This window comes from Rattus norvegicus, chromosome 6 (genome assembly GCF_036323735.1).
Source record: "Rattus norvegicus strain BN/NHsdMcwi chromosome 6, GRCr8, whole genome shotgun sequence".
NCBI classification, from domain to species: Eukaryota; Metazoa; Chordata; class Mammalia; order Rodentia; family Muridae; genus Rattus; species Rattus norvegicus.
Window position 1 is genome coordinate 96,325,065 of NC_086024.1, and position 11,664 is coordinate 96,336,728.

Genomic DNA, 11,664 nt, shown 5'->3' on the forward strand with positions numbered 1-11,664 from the left:
CCCCAGCATATGGACAGGGTAGACACCCCATCACATGGACAGAGTAGACACCCCACCATAGGGACAGGGTAGACACCCCATCACATGGACAGGGTAGACACCCCAGCACAGGGACAGGGTAGACACCCCATCACATGGACAGGGTAGACACCCCAGCACATGGACAGGGTAGACACCCCAGCACAGGGACAGAGTAGACACCCCATTACATGGACAGAGTAGACACCCCATCACATGGACAGAGTAGACACCCCAGCATATGGACAGGGTAGACACCCCATCACATGGACAGAGTAGACACCCCAGCATATGGACAGAGTAGACACCCCAGCACAGGGACAGGGTAGACACCCCATCACAGGGACAGAGTAGACACCCCATCACATGGACAGGGTAGACACCCCATCACATGGACAGAGTAGACACCCCACCATAGGGACAGGGTAGACACCCCAGCACAGGGACAGGGTAGACACCCCATCACATGGACAGGGTAGATGCCCCATCACATGGACAGGGTAGACACCCCATCACATGGACAGGGTAGATGCCCCATCACATGGACAGAGTAGACACCCCACCATAGGGACAGGGTAGACACCCCATCACATGGACAGGGTGGACACCCCATCACATGGACAGGGTAGACACCCCAGCACATGGACAGGGTAGACACGCCATCACATGGACAGGGTAGACACCCCATTACATGGACAGAGTAGACACCCCAGCATATGGACAGGGTAGACGCCCCATCACATGGACAGAGTAGACACCCCAGCACATGGACAGGGTAGACGCCCCATCACATGGACAGAGTAGATGCCCCATCACATGGACAGGGTAGACACCCCATCACATGGACAGGGTAGACACCCCAGCACAGGGACAGGGTAGACACCCCAGCACAGGGACAGAGTAGACACCCCAGCACATGGACAGGGTAGACACCCCAGCACAGGGACAGAGTAGATGCCCCATCACATGGACAGGGTAGTCTCAAGCATCTCTTCACTGATGCGTTTACACTGGCCTTGTGCTGTCTCAGGCTGTCCTTGACCTCCCTACTACATTCTCATCTCTGTTGCAAAGGTTGTTGTCTCCTCCACCCGACACATGGCCTCACCTCAGCTGAACTCTCAGTGGTCCAACCTCCCAGCAAGCTTACTGGCTCCTGCCGACCTTCATCTTTTTTATCTTTTCACTCCAAGGGCACAAAGCTGCTCTCACCACTTTGCTCTGGAGTCTTGCACCTTTCTTCACTCTTTCTCTGATCCAAATGTCCTCTTATGTTTGCATATATATATTTATATATATTATAATATATTATATAATATATAAAATATCATATAATACTGATTGCAATATGAATTTCACTATGACATTTCCACACATGTATTTAATAATGTATTGTAAACATTTTTCTTGTTTTACTCCCAATTCTGCTGATATTCTTCTTCCTAACTGCTCCCTTTTTTCTTCTTTATTTTAAATGACCCCGTGAGTTTCACTAGGGTTACTTTACAGACACATGAACACCTTCCCCGTGTCTGTACTCTGAATTAAATACCTCCTCATCAGGGAGTGGGGGTCTTACCCCACCCCACCTCTTACCATGGTCTGAGTGTTTTATTTTTCATTGTTGCTTGGTTCATTTCCTTAGGAGCACAGAGTCTTTGGAATTTCCTGCCAGCTTTCTAGTCCTCTCCACTCTCACAAATATTGATGGTCCTCGGAGTTCTGACAGCCAGGGTCTACTAGGAGATAGACCCACACCAGATACATCAACTGAGAGATTATCGTGGAAGAATTGTTAAGTTGGTAAAACGTTCACTAGGCAGCGGAGATGAGAGAACTCTCAGTATGTCAAAGTGGTTCCTACATGAAACAACTCCACCTTTGGGCTGAAGGAACACAGGAAGAGGCTTGTATTATTAAAGCCAGAACTAAGACAAAAAGTTCCCTGCGTACAAACCATGGGGAAAAGACAAATGACAGAACCAGAGTTTCCAAATGGGACAAGACGAAGTTGGCTCTGTGGGTGCTTTCCTAACACTGGTCCCAGAGCTGTACCTGGTGTGAAGTGAGGCTCATGGCTGGGAAGAGGGGCCAGTGGTTAAGAATACTTGCTGCTTTTGCAAAAGACCTAGGCTCAGTTCTTGGCACCTACATCAAGTGCCTCACAGCCACCTGAAAGTTCAGTTCCAGGAGATTAATATCCTCTTCTGGCCTCCCAAGGAACCTGTATAATGTGGCGCGCACGCGCGCGCGCGCACACACACACACACACACACACACACACACACAGCTCACACACAAATACACTCCTCACACTCATAAACACACACACACAGAGAGAGAGAGAGAGAGAGAGAGAGAGAATTCACACAGAAACATTAACACCCACCTCACACAGAGCTCACATACATACACTCACACACGGTTACACACATATGCACACCTCACACTCACACAGAGCTCTCACACATATACTCACACACACCTCACACATAGACACACAGAGTTCACACACAGTTCACACACATATACACACCTCACACTCATAAACACACAAACACCCACACTCACAATCATCTCATACACAGTTACACACACATACATACCTCACACTCATAAACACACACACAGGGCTCACACACATACACTCCCCCCCACCTCATACATACATACATACACTCATACACATGCACACACAGAACTCACACACATACACATACACTGAGTTCACACACATATACACACCCCACACATAAACACACACACGGAGCTCAAACACACACACACACACATCTCACATACTCACGCAGAGCTCACACATATACACTCACACAGTTACACACACATACACACCTCACACTCAAACACACACACACACACACACACACACACATCTTAAACAAGTGATGCCATAGCAGGCTCACACCCTCTCTCTCTAGTTTCTGTTCTCCTTCTATTGCAGGAGCCCAGAAGAGGCCAACTGGCACATTAGAAACATGGTCTACAAGCTTCAGCTCCAGCATCAAAAAGCAATCATGGAGAGGGAATTTGGAGAAAACAATAAAAATTGGCTGAATGCATAGCTTGAATAATACTGAATGACTTGGAAACTATTTCCTGAGCCTAAGTGTCTCTCTAGCCCCAGTCACACTTCACTAGGCTTCTGTTGGGACAGTCATCTGGATGCCCAGTTTTGACGTCAAATGCAATCATTTCCAAGTCGTACTCCTGTCCTTTCTAGTCTGTCTCCTTCCTCCACTGTTTTATCCTGATGAGTGAAGGCCACTTTTGCATGTGTGTGTGTGAGGCACACCTGTCACCCTGTCCTCACACCCTTGTCTGTTTACTTTCCAGTTTGAGTCACTCCTCTGAGTTTCATTCTACTTGGGTCTCTTCTTACTGAATTGAAGCATTGGTTCCCAGCAGCTCTCACCATCTCTTGTCTTCATTCTTTGCTTACTCCTGGTTATAATTTTCTGCCAATGATTCCACATAGAGACAAAACACTCTTTCTGAAGGCAAATGTTACCTCTGAGCTGCTGAACGTCCATGCCTGGCTTCCCCTAAGCTTTGAAGTCATATTCTCTTCGGCATACAGAAAGATCTCTAGTCATAATTATGACCTCCAATTCTGCACCATCCCCTTCCCAGTACAACCCAAATTCAGTGTTTGAGCACACAGCACAGCCAAGCTTCCTGGCTTTGTGTCTTGTCTCTCCTTTACATGACTGCATATCCCATTCTCTTTCTGGGAGAATCTTCCCATTTCCTGTCTCTGGTCCTTCTTCTCCCAACTCCTTCCTGCCCTTCAGGACTGAGCAAAAGTTTTGACTCCCAGGAATATCCTCTGTCTCAGTCTTTCATCACCCTCCCCCAACCCCAGTCTGTTAATTCCTCAGAAGATCCATTTGCGCTGGATATCATGGTGATGTTACTGAGTGGTTAAGGGCAAGAGACCAAGAGCCAAACTGTCGCTGAGCTTCTAGACTTCTCCTTACTGTTTGTGTGACCTGTCCACACCTCATTTCTCACGTATGAGCTACGAGCTACATAACACAGTGATGTTTTCCCCAACAAGATACCATGATGATTAAAATACCTGCATGCAAAACTCAGGGCTTTCTTTGTTGTTTTCAAAGTAACTTCCTTGCTTCTCTGGCTCTGCGTGAATGATTATGTGCATGCTGTCATGCCACCCAGGCCACAGACCAATCGTGCTTTAAAACAACACCACTCTTCTGCTTCTGTACTCTCAGCTCTGTTTATTGTGGAATGGCCAGGGCCAGATGAATACTAGAGGTGCCCTGATTCCATAGTTCTTTGGAGATAGGCTCAAGCCTCGTATTTTCTTAGGCACGAGGACGCCCTGCTTCCTCCAGGAGAAGGAGCATGTGCTTCGCCAGCCCTGGGCTAGGAATGCTTTGCCTCTGAGTGGTGTTCAAGTAAGTTTAGTGGGAATTCTTTTAACTTTTTCATGGGAAAGATGAATTGGCCGGTACCCCACTCCTGCTTCCAGTTTTGTTAGACTTCTGGCTGGGCCCATAAAGAAGAATCCAGTGATGCGTGAACTGAGGCAACCCAAGTCCGTCTGTCCCTCTGGGCTAGTCAGCAGTAGCTGAGCTATGCCTTAAAGTGAGTGCTTTTCCTATACATGCATTTATGCTTTTGAACCCAGGTTCCAACGGGAGCATAAAACATGGCTACTCCAAACGAGATGACTCCAAGCTAATTCTACCACACATGGGGAGGAAGGAAGCCAGCATACACATGCAAATGGAACTTCTCCAGAGATCCTTCTGACCACCATGTATGAAGCCCCTCAACCGTCACTATTGAGACTGCAATACCTAGGGAAGGTCTGAGTGCAAAATGAAGACGTGCGCATATTTTGCTTTTTTGTCCCCTACCAGACCTATCTTGGAATTTTCACAGATTTCCCAGCAGAAAAAAACGAGGGTGGATGATAACATAAGAGAAAAATGTCCCATTGTGGCCAGTTCATGCTTCTCCAGAGAGTGACCGTTCATACGTGCCAGGGCAGCTGGGAGTCCCAGTTGCCTCATGAGACTGTTGGGAAGGTTTTGCTGTCCCCTGGGAACTGGGGGGCAGTAACGTCCATCTTTCAGCCCTCTGGGAGGATGTAGCTTACACTGGCTCATGTCCTGTTGCAGGCTGTCACCTCAGATGGCCTTACTCTAGCAAGCTGAACCACTAAGCAAGTTAGCAACAGTCTGGCTACACACTTACACCCCACCACCACCACCCTCAGGTGTGTCACATCTCTGGCAGTCCTTCTGTTGTACCATGAGAGATGCCAGGGAAAATGCAATTCTAAATACGTTTTGCCTGGAGTTGTGAGAAGTCATTTGTATGGGGGCTGGAGAGATGGCTCAGTGGTTTATATATAAATAAAATTAGGGACACTACCCAGGAGGCCTGCAGGGTGGGTCCTGGCTGACCAGGGGTGATGCCGTCTGGGTTCAGATCCAGTGTTTTGAGTTGTTCTGCCCCGACATCTACTTCATCTACAAGCTGCTGAGGACCCAGTCCTGCAGGACCAGATGCTATTACTGACTAGGGCCAATCCTATGCCTGCTGACCAGCCCCCACCATAGAGTGACTGTGGCTGCAGCCCAAGCTACTTGCCCTTCTGGAAGATGAAGAGCATGAAAGGCTTTGGTGACAAACCCTCCCCTCCCCCCCCAAAAGTAACAACCTAGATAAGAAGCCATGGAAGAGAACTCTTAAAATTTTTGATAAGGATGCTGAAGGGAACCTCTCCACAACTGATGGCTTCTGAAGGGGGTTTGGGTGAGGAAGGACTCAGTTCTCTTTAAGGGACTGGCCACTGGGAGTTTGACCATGATCCAGCGAGTATTTAAGCAACACACATTGGACTTAGGGATCTTTTCTTTGTGGAGGAGAGGCCACAGGGTAGGGTGCAGACATGGGGGCACTGGGAAGTGAGTGTGATCAGGCTGCATTTTGTGAAATTTCAAAATAATCAATAAAAACATTATGTTGAAAAAATAAAGAAAATAAAAGGAAGAGGTGAGTGGGACTCCAACATACATATATGAAACTGTCAACCAATAAATAAAAAAATTAAAGAAACAATTTTAAAATGCTAGTGGATAGTTCAAAATGCTAGAATAGTGATTTCTTTTTTTTTAAAGATTTATTTAATGTATATGAGTACACTGTTACTGTCTTCAGACACACCAGAAGAGGGCATCAGATCCCATTACAGATGGTTGTGAACCACCATGTGGTTGCTGGGAATCGAACTCAGGTCCTCTGGAAGAGCAGCCAGTGCTCTTAACCGCTGAGTCATGTCTTCAGACCCAAAATAGTGATTCCTATAAAGCATTTTGCACACGTTTAACTTGTAACGAAGGAGAGCTTGTTCAAGTGAAGTGGCTCAGAAGCCCAGGCTCTAAGACGGAGAATTGGGGCAACTTTAGCGCAGACTATGGGACTCCTGCGGTCGCTGTGCCCTCACCATCGTAGCCCCAGAGGCGCACTAACGGTAATGGGTGAGATAAGGAAAGACCAGAGTCATCACCAGGTACTGGGGAAATTAAAAATCACCACAGTGAAATATCACTGCACACCAACCACCACTGTTCAAGTCAAAAAAGAACGAGAAGTCGAAATGTTGCTAAGGACTGGCAGAAACCTCCATATTCCCTCCTGATGAGGGAATATGAAGTAGCATGGCCATCCTGAAACACAGGCTGGCAATTCCTAGAAATACCAAACATTGACTGAGAAGCACCGTTGTACTTTTGGACATCTTCTCTGGGCAAAGACAACTTCTATTTGAACAGAAAGTTAGACCTGAGTGTGGATACAAGCCCCACGTGTACGGGCTCCCATTGAGAACTAGATGTCATCCAATGGAAGAATGGTTAAATACACTGTGGTATGTCCACATGGCAGAATACTACTCAGCCGTCATAAGGAGCTGTTACTGATACATGAAAAACATCTGAAGGAGACTCCGTAGAGTTTTGTTGTGTCATAAAGCCAATGTCAAAAGGTTGCATCTGTGTTACATTATTTGTGTAGCATTCTTCAAATAACAAATGGTAGAAACAGAGAAAAGATTTGCAACCCTGGGGGCTGAGAGTTGGAATGGGAAGTGGGCGTGGCTACAAATTGTGGGAGTTTGCTGATGATGGCTACAAGAGAGCAAATTGTGGGAGTTTGCAGATGACAATATTTTCCATCTTGTGTATGTCGGCACCATTATCCTGGCTGTAGTGTTATACTGTCCTTTCATACGCTACTGCAATTGGGCAAAACCTACAAAAGCAAAAGGCACATGGAAATGCTACTTCTTACAAATGCATGGAAATGTATGATTTCGTAATACTCTTTCATCATAAATATGCCCTCTCTATGATCTATCTATGAGTCTGACAACTCCATACAGCTATGCTGTTTGTGCTACTAGCCCATGGTTTACCATGGACACACTAGAAGGACAAATCATTCCAAAGACAGCCAGTCTGTCCCATTATGTAGGGTGCATAGGTAAGCACTAGGGAAACCTGGAATGTTAAGCTATGGGGTTGTCCCTTCAAAGGAAGGGATGCAGGACCTGTTATCTGCCCAGAATGCTGGGAACAGACATGCTTTCTAGTCTGGTGCTGTTTGCTTTGTGCGGTTTGAGACCAGACCTTATCCTAAGTTTGTTTTTCTCAATCTATAAAACCTATCATTCTGGAAGGTGTTACTTGTACTTCACAAGGAGTTTCAATGTAATAACGTCTAATCAAAGAGATGTATGTATGCTTTGCTGTGCATGCAAGATTGCATTATCGCCAGAACAAAAAATTTCAACAAATTGTGCTGTGCTTAAATATGCCTAAAATTAACCATTTCGGGTCAGGCTCCTGAAGTTTGAACCAACACTGGCTACTAACTCATGTTGAACCAGTCTGCCTTCCTGCCTCCCTTGGATCATCTTTTGCAGGCTTGTGAAGAAATGCCAAAGTCAAATTCACCTTTTCTAAAGCTCAACTTTCTTCCAATTCAGTCAAAATACTCACTTGATTTGATACCACAAATCAGCACAGGTTCAGTGCTGGACTAGGCCTACTTTTCAAGGTTATGCCTTCTTTAAGCTGGATAGGTATTTAGGTCATGTGACAGAGAAACTAAGCAGTAGATACAAAGAATAGCAACAAGAGGCTGTTCGTTGGTTGGTGGCATGTCCCTCCTCAGTATGTAAGATAATTTAGGACATGATTTCTAAATACGTGTTGCTTACTGTGGTAAGCTGAATTAAGGCCCCCATCCTAATCCTGAAGACCTTGTGTGGTAAATGGGACTTTGCATGTGTGACTTAGTTATTTAGCTTGAGACAGGAAGAAGATTCTGGATTCTCCAGATAGACCAGACACAATCGTGAGGGTTTTTACTTATGGGAAGAGTGAGGTCAGAAAGAAGAGGAGACAATTTGATAATGAAAACAGAGACTAGAATGAGTTGGCTGTAAGTGAAAAAATGCTGGCCACCCCTGAAAGCCAGAATGGCTTTACACCAGAAGCCCTCAGAAGGGGTCAGACCTATATATCACCTAGGTTTTATTCTTACAGGATTCATTTTTGATTTATGACCTCCCAACCCATGAGAAAAGATTTGGTGTGTGTTGCTGTAATGTTTTAAATCATGGTTTGTGGTAGCTGGTTCCATACAGCAGCAACAGGAAATTAGAACCAGAGCATAAGTGTGAGCATCCTTCCTTCTGTTTAATTGTACCGAGGTATTAGTCTGATGGCTGGGGAGGTAGCTCAGTTTATAGCATGGTTGCCTGGCGTACACAAAGCCCCAGCAGCACATAAACTAAGTGTGGTGGTTCAAGTCTGTAACCCCAGCACTAGGCACTCAGGGACATAAGGATCACAAGTTTAAGGGGATTCTAGGCTACATATTAAGTTCCAGGCCCCACACACTCACGAACACACATGAACAAACACACATGAACACACACACGCACAAACACACATGAACATACACATGAACACACATGCATGAACACACACACATGAACACACACGCACACACACACACACACACACACACACACACACACACTGCATCAGTGACTTGCCAAGGTATCACAATGCCTTGTAGGTACGACTTTCCCATATATAATACATTCAAAATGAAGATAATTTGACTAACCTTATTTTTCTAAATGTTCATCTGCCAGCTATTTAAAAAACAAACTCTTCCATTTTTCTATGACAGGGTATCATCTCTAGATTTATCCTCTTGACATTTTGAACATGCAAGTTTCCTCCCTACCACCCACTGTCCTCCAATAGCTTCAAAGGTTAAATCCAGCAATGCCATTAGAGTCTCCATGTTTGTTCATCGTCCTAGAATCAAATTCACCTGGATTTGGAAGTTCACACTCAGCTAAGGAAGATGCGGATCCTGAAATATGTCCTTGCCTGACAATGACCCTGTTATCATGCAACCAGTGGCCAGAGGGGACCTCCAGATCCCTTCAGATTAATGGGTGGGATGGGGCTGGGGGCATTGCTGTTGCTACTGTTGTTTGTTTTTTCCAGTTTCATGAAGCTGCCTGCACTGGGCCATGGGCAGTGCTCAGCAACACAAAGAGAATTTCAGAGACTGGCAAGCAACTAATTGTAATTGTGTAACGTGGTTATAAAATAACCTCCTGCTGGTCTGCCATGTCCAACCTGGACGTGATGGTTTCTGTTTTATCTGACTATACTTTATTTTGGTATATTTTGTTATCTCTTAGAAGCCTGTTCTTTTCTAATGAGAGATAGAAAGGGAGTGGATCTGGATGGGAGGGGAGAGGAGGGAGGAGTGGGTGAGACAGAGGTGGGGTAAACTGTAACAGGATATATTGTATGAAAAAATAATATTTTCAGTAAAAGGAGAAAGTAATGATCTGTTGGTTTGATATGCTGGGCATCACTTTATTTTGGCACAAGGAGGTAGTTTTTACTTCCTTACTACTATTGAAAAGGAGAAACACCAAGGCAAGTCCTGGGATTTGTCACAATTACAAAGCCAGTTACTGGTCTCTGTGATTTGACATTTTATCTAAAGAAGAATTCAGAAAGCATTGTGGTATCTCTCTGATACCAGTTTCCCATCCCCTTGGTATAACTTAGGGTTGGGAGGGGGTGATTTCACGCCCAGATCCAGCAGTGCGCCTAAATTTCCCACATACATTGATTAGGGGGGGACACATGACTTCACATTGACCAGCAGGGTGGAATTCCGGACATTTGCTAAATGGCTGCTGGGGAAAAACTGTTGCCTTTGTTTCGCTGATCTTGCTCCTATCTGAAACAGAAGCCAGTCTGGAGACAGTCCGCCCATGGTGCAGCCCTAGCAGCCCTAAGCCATACTCTATATGCAGCAAGTGACCTTGGCTCTCACTCGTGGTAGCTTACCAGGCACTGTTCTTGGGAGAACCAAGCAAACAGCCATTCAAACCAGCGTCTCTGCTCAGTGCTCCACACAAGGGACTCGAGTTGACAAAAAACAGTCTGACCTTCCCATTAGATAAATGAATGAAGAGCCCATGCTTATCCTCTAAGCTGTTTTAAACTGAGGTAGCTATCTCTTGCAGCGGAAGACATCCTGACTGACACGGAGACCCGCAGCGTTCTTTCGGAGACCCTTTCCGAGACCCGTTTCTCTCCCGAACTCCATCGCTTGCTTAAACTGCACTTTCCTCAAGTCGGCGGGAAGATCTAGTTCAGCAGAAGCAGACTCCCTGCAAGTTATCTGAGGAATCTGTCGATTTGCTTCTCAGGCATCTAAGCTATGCTGGAGCAATGATGAGAGGGTTAATCCAGCAGAACGATGTAGCAATTACAAACAAATGTGCCAAAACTGGCGCTGAGAACAGACGGAGAAAAGATCGAGATCCAAGTGGGAAACAGAGAATTCAATGGTACAGTATCGATCACCATTGTCTTTGTTTCACAGTTCTTACCACAGGAATGTGCGGTTGGAGTAACATCCAAAACTACGCCAATCGTGTTATTAGAACATGCGACAAAATACACAATCACTTAAGCAAATGTCTAAAATAATTATACTAGCTGAGCCCTTCCATGGTAAAAATTGTAGGGAGTCAAGGGCGCTTACACACGGTGAGGAAAGATATGCACTAAACACTCAAGGCTGTCTTCGCCACAGGAAATCTGCACGTGCACCCTAAGACGAGAAACAAGGCAGGGACGACTGCTTTACTCTTGCTGTTTCGAACACTGTAAGCAGCACATTGTATATGTAGTGAGGGTCCTGGAATGTTTCTTTCTTTTTCTTTTTCTTTTTTTTAACACAGAAATACTGTAAGAATGTGCTTTTTGCTTTAACCCCAGGTGTAGGGATATGGGGTTGCTTTGGACTGCTCACAGCAGCTAACTATGATTTGCCTAGTGCTCTGGCAGAGGCGTAGTTTTGTCAGCCGCAGATAGTTCCTGAAATTGTATGTTTGGAATTCTGGGAACTTTTCAGAGGGCGTATAAATAAATGCTAAGGCCCTGAGAGAGGCATGGTTGGTGGTTGGTGGTCAGTCAGGGAACTTGTGTGTGGTTTGTTAGTAGTCGTGCTTAAAGAAGAAACAAGAGGAAAGAA